Genomic DNA, 6000 nt, shown 5'->3' with positions numbered 1-6000 from the left:
AGTCACCCACCTATAACTAATTATCACTTCGGTCACCCAACTTCAAAACGTATCAAAATGGTCACCCAACTAATAATATCTTTCACCGGTCGATCACCAGAGAGAATCCGGCAAATAAAATCCTGTGTGGCAGCCGGAATAGCTGAGTCAGCATTATTTAACCATGTCAGCAGTCTAATTTGGCTTGTCCACGTCAGAGAAACTTGCTAACTCGGCTTAAGACCCTCCACATCATCATCTTTGTTCTTCGTTCTTCGTCCTCAATTCAGAAGGAGCGAGGCGACGATGTCTTGTGCGGAATATAGCATAGTTTTCGGTGATGGCGAAGTCGTGGAGGAAGGATGGCTCACGAACGGAGAAGATGGGAACGTCAGCGAGCTTGTTGCCGTCCTTGTCGAACCGAAAGTAGGTGACGAATGGAGGGATGGGGCCGTAAAGGAAGGCGAAGAGCTCGCCGGTGGTAGGATCTTTCTTGGGATGAGCGGTCATGCCCATGAAGAGTTTGCCGGAGAAGTCTTCACGGCAGAGAATGGAGATGTCGCCATCGTTGGTGGAAAGGTGGAGGGAGTAAGGTGTTGGAGAATGATTTGATCTGGAAATTAACAACAGTTTCAGAGACATAAAGCTGAATACAGTGAAGCATGGGAAATACAAAAGTTTGATTAGTCTTTATTTTGACTGTCTTTGGGACTAGTTAATCGATGTTTTTGTTGTTTATGTTTGATGTTTAAGTATGTCTAAATGATGCTATATGAACTCTATATATTCTAAATTATGTTATGGTATGAAGCATTAAGTAATTAATATCAGTGTGTTCTTTATTCACTGAAACATCTGAGTTCTTGTGCCTTGTTCTTCTTCTGATATTTCTCTTGAGTGTGTTTCAGATCCTATCATAAGGGAGGTCCCGACTCGCTCGAGAGCATAGAGGCGGCCGGCGAAGAAACTTAGAGCGGTGTTAGCTAAGCCGGGTTCCACGAGTCACGCTCATTTGACCCGATGAGGAAGTCGGCGGGCAGTGACGGCATGCCAGCAACTCCGGCATAGTCGGGAGGCCGGGAGAAGGCGTTGGGAAGGGACGGGAGGCGTAGGGTGCGGACAAAGCGGGAGAAGAGAAGAGATGGCGAAGAGGAGGATGAGGAGGAGGGAGTGGAGCATGCTGTCGCCGTCGAAGAGATGGTGAGGGACTGCGAGGGAGATATTGAGGGTTGGGGCGTTGCGGATGTAGAGCAGCCGTCGGCGAGACAAGGTGGTATACGACCGTGAATGATGGGGCATGGGGTCGGGGAGCTCGGGAGACCGGGGCGAGTTAGCCGGAAAAAGATGTTGCGGGGGATCGACGGAGGGCCGGAGGAGAGGTAGGTCAATGAAGTTGTTTATGATATCATCCAAAGCGTTGCAGAAGGTGGCGGCCAGTGAAGGGGATGTTGACGTTCTTAACCCTAGTCGACAGTTTCTCTTTACGTGGACAAGCCAAGTCGAGACTCATCGACATGGTTAAATAATCTTGACTCGACTATTCCGGTTGTCACGCAAGATTTTATTTGCCGGAATCTCTCTGGTGACTGACCGGTGAAAGACATTATTAATTGGGTGACCATTTTGATATGTTTTGAAGTTAGGTGACCGAAGTGATAATTAGTTATAGTTGGGTGACTAACTGAAAAATTAACCCAATTATTCTCAATAGGGTTAATAATAGGGTTGTCAGCAAAATTTATCTCAAAATCTTTATCTTTTTTATTTTGAGTGATTCTTGGTAAAGATGGACAAAATGCTTATTGGTCCTGCAAATTCTAGACCAATGATCTTCCATTGCACAGCGATGGCAGGTATTCCTTTTTGTCTTTGACCCCATGTTGTGGCTTTGTTGTTTTTGTCAATATACATCAATTTTGCTATTACATGGTCCAATATAATTTCAGCCCCCATCATGACAACGTCGTCCTCAACCACGACAATATCTTCATCCACCACAGTATTTATAATCGTTACCATGACCACGCCATTTGCTTTGCCCATAATTAATTTCAGCCACAAGGAGATAAGAAATTAGTTCAGAGAATTTTGTGAAATTATTTTCTCTATATTGCTGTTGCAATATAATATTTCGAGCATGAAATGTTGTAATTGTTTCTTGAACATCATTTGTCTTGTTACTGTTTCTCCACATAGACGTAGCAGCGAGACTATTTTAAATAGCTCGGAGTTATATTCTTGCACGCTCTTAAAATTTTGGAACTTGAGATTTGACCAATATTCATTGCATGCTTTAGGTTTTGACCAAATTTTGTGAACTTTAGATTTTATTCTAAGATATTGATGCAGCGGTATACTTGAACCCGTTGATTCACCTTCGAATGCCAGAAACAAGTTGTCCAAACCCTATTGATTAAAGATAGCCAGGAATTGGGAAGAGTAAAATCTTATTACTCAAGAAAATGATGATCACAAAACTGATTTTCTCTTACCCGTAGGCTTACATTAAATAGGCGAAAATAGCACTAAGAAAGGAGATAATTCAAAAATTTACCAAAAATAGTAAATCCTCAAATTTCAGCAAGAAATAAAAAGATCTAACAAAATAAGGACTATTGCCACAAACGGCTCACAAATCAGAGATTTCTATCCTAAGATATAACGAAATCGATTATTATTAAAAACGACAAAATTAGGGTTTTCGAGGCCTAAACGATGGAATTTGGCCAAATTTGGGTATGACTCACGAGTTTGTGGGACACAAACTGTGACTTTTGTTCCTTGACCCGTTTCCCATCAAATAGACCGGGTCCAACCATAAAATCCCGTCACTCGCCAAATTATTGGATCTCCTCGATAGTGGTCAGCCAATCAAGGAAATCTTCTGCTTGTAGTCCACCATGGAATTCTGAAATATCGACCCGTATACTAGATTCCCAACGCCTATCTTCATCGCGGTAGTGTCGATTGTCACCCCCACTATCTTGCCCTCCTCGTCGCCCTGCCAGGGCAATGTCAACAAAGTAGCCATTGTGTTCCTCAATGGTGCCTTCGCTTCCACTTTCGGAGACACGCCCTTGATTGATGTTACCCATCATGTAGGTAATCCGTTCAGTCAGCTCCTCCATCATCCGCTCCATCCGACGGTCTAAGAGGCGGCCAACTCGTTGCTCAAATCTAGCATCGTCCTCACGATCGTAGATCTCCTCCATCTTTTGCGTAGGGCGACCCGTACCTCGTCCTCTCAGTGGCATGATCGATTTGGCTCTGTTACCAAACTGATGCAACGGTATATTTGAACCCGTTGATTCACCTTCGAATGCCAGAAACAAGTTGTCCAAACCCTATTGATTAAAGATAGCCAGGAATTGGGAAGAGTAAAATCTTATTACTCAAGAAAATGATGATCACAAAACTGATTTTCTCTTACCCGTAGGCTTACATTAAATAGGCGAAAATAGCACTAAGAAAGGAGATAATTCGAAAATTTACAAAAATAGTAAATCCTCAAATTTCAGCAAGAAATAAAAGATCTAACAAAATAAGGACATTTGCCACAAACGGCTCACAAATCAGAGATTTTTATCCTAAGATATAACGAAATCGATTATTACTAAAAACGACAAAATTAGGGTTTTGGAGGCCTAAACGATGGAATTTGGCCAAATTTGGGTATGACTCACGAGTTTGTGGGACACAAACTGTGACTTTTGTTCCTTGACTCATTTCCCATCAAATATACCCGGTCCAACCATAAAATCCCGTCGTCCACCAAATTACCGAAATGCCCTTGCCTCGTACTTCTCCATGTATGCACATGCCACGTTATCTATACGCCCGTTATCAGATATTCAAATCTCTCTTTCGTAAATAACTCATCGTTAGGTCCAAGACTTGGATTGACATTATGTGATAAGCCAATACATGACATGCCAAAGGGAGATGATGTGACAAATGATGACTTGACAAAAAGAAGTGGTGACAAGGATGAGGATGTGGCTAACGTATGGTGACATGGCACATGAAGATATGAGGGATAGAAGATCATGATGGGAGACTATGTTTAGAGAAATTCATCCCAATAGTTCATATAAAAAATAACTAGTTTTTGGAAAGAGCATCAAGATAAAAGGATCTCTCTAAGAGCAAGTTTAGTAACAATATTTTTTTGAATCTATTGAAGATCATTAATTGAAGACCAAACTTGGAGCAAGTTTAGAAGGGAAGATCGGGAGATCTTTGGAGGCCATCTTTGGTGAGATGTTTGAGTGGCTTTAGTAGGTGCGACCCTCGAAGAGGGGCTTCATCAAAATGACGTTAGTAAGAAAGTGGTTGCAAGCGTAAGGAGCTTCGAAGAGTCAACTCGCTATGAAGTGAACTCAAGGAACCTGGGAATGTCGAAGGTGTTGCAGAGTTCGGTTAGAATCAGGGCTAGAACTCAGCCATGTTCAAGAAGGTGGGTAGTATTAGAATCGGGTGTTGCAACATCTAACTTTGGAAGGTGTCCAAATTAGGTAGCTGCGAAGAAGTCTAAAAGAGAAAAATCTATTGGGACGTAGGTGCATTTATATAAGATACCTTTTTTGAAGATTTAGGATGAGCTACGAGTGAGAGAACCTTTGGTGAGGGTAAAGGAGAGTGGGCATTGGGCAATCTTAAGAGGGTGTTGTTTGTTATTGTGTGAGTGCGAGAGTGTGTTGTACTCTTCATTCCTTTGTCTCTTTTAGTGGATTGTTTCTCCAGGCTTGACCCCTCAAATGTTGGCAAGGTTGTGCCGAACTAGGTAACCAACTTGTGTGTCTTCTTTCTCTTGCATGGTTGTTTGTGTGTGTGTTTTTTTTCTTGTGAGATTGAAAGTTTACTTTATACTTATCTACCCCTATGAAACTAACAACTACAATTCCTATTTATCCTCAATGGTCAAATATTCATTTTTCAGACCATCATCAAGATGATGCCATATAAATATTAAGGTTTTTGACTTATTATCATTAGGCTCATTATTATTAGTATCAATGGTTTTGCATAGGTTCCTTGCTTTTAAATGAAGCTTGACACTGAGGCTCCATGAAATATAATTGCTCCTAGAAATGTGAAGAGCCTCAAATTCTTTTCTTGCGATGTTTGCCATAAAATTCAAAGTCAATAAAATATAATAAATGATTAGAAGGAACGCTTAAAGGAAAAATACAAATACTTGATATAAAGTTACATTAAAGTTAAATGGAAATGTAGAATAATATCAAGAGCAGATTCGTGCTGATGACGTATTTGTATATGCAACTAGTAATTCATTCTCAATATATATGTATATATATATAGATTTCCATGAATATAAGATAAGTGAAAAGAAAACATAAAAAGAAACAGAAAGAGAAAGAATATATGTACCAAATTAATACCCTCAATTATACTTCACCTCCTCCTTCCTTTCTCTTATTTTTCTCTCTTTTATCATAAAGCGAAAGAGAAATAAAATATGTACCAAATACCCTCGATTATACATACTGGTAGGTGAAATAGTAACAGTGATGGCAGTTGCTACAAAACCACGTGAGGCGGTTGCTGCAGTAATATTGAATGTGAAATGCATCCACTATTTGTTATAATATTCATAACATTATTAAATTAATAAAAAATTAGTAATTTAAAAAAATAAAAATAATGCCACTTTCGTAGTTTTTAAACTCAAGTTTTAATTTTAAAAACATTGCGGGAATTTATAAATGATAATAAAAATTTATAAAAAAAATTTAAAAATGTTAATAAATTTTTATTAAATTTAGAAATAATTTTAGTAATTAAAAAAATTAAGTTAGCGATGTAACAAATGTACAACCGTTGTTATAATATAATAATAATATTGATGTCAAAGTGCATTAATGATAGTTTGATAGTTTATATCATGAGAGATTGATTATATAGTATTTTCAGAAAATGGAAACTAGTGGGATGCACTAGCTTCTTTTAATAATATACTTTGTTTGACGCACTGCTAATGGCAAATTGTCAATAATTCAA

The 6000-nt window shown here is 39.1% G+C and overlaps 1 pseudogene; it reads right to left on the bottom strand.

The window, feature by feature from the left end:
* Nucleotides 1-234: 234 nt before the first annotated feature.
* Nucleotides 235-1998, bottom strand: LOC120253829 (annotated as a pseudogene).
* Between the last annotated feature and the right edge of the window lie 4002 nt (nucleotides 1999-6000).

This window comes from Dioscorea cayenensis, unplaced genomic scaffold (genome assembly GCF_009730915.1).
Source record: "Dioscorea cayenensis subsp. rotundata cultivar TDr96_F1 unplaced genomic scaffold, TDr96_F1_v2_PseudoChromosome.rev07_lg8_w22 25.fasta BLBR01000219.1, whole genome shotgun sequence".
In the NCBI taxonomy this organism is placed as follows: Eukaryota; Viridiplantae; Streptophyta; class Magnoliopsida; order Dioscoreales; family Dioscoreaceae; genus Dioscorea; species Dioscorea cayenensis.
The sequence above is the reverse complement of the archived record's forward strand: the minus strand, read 5'-3'. Positions and strand labels throughout refer to the sequence as shown.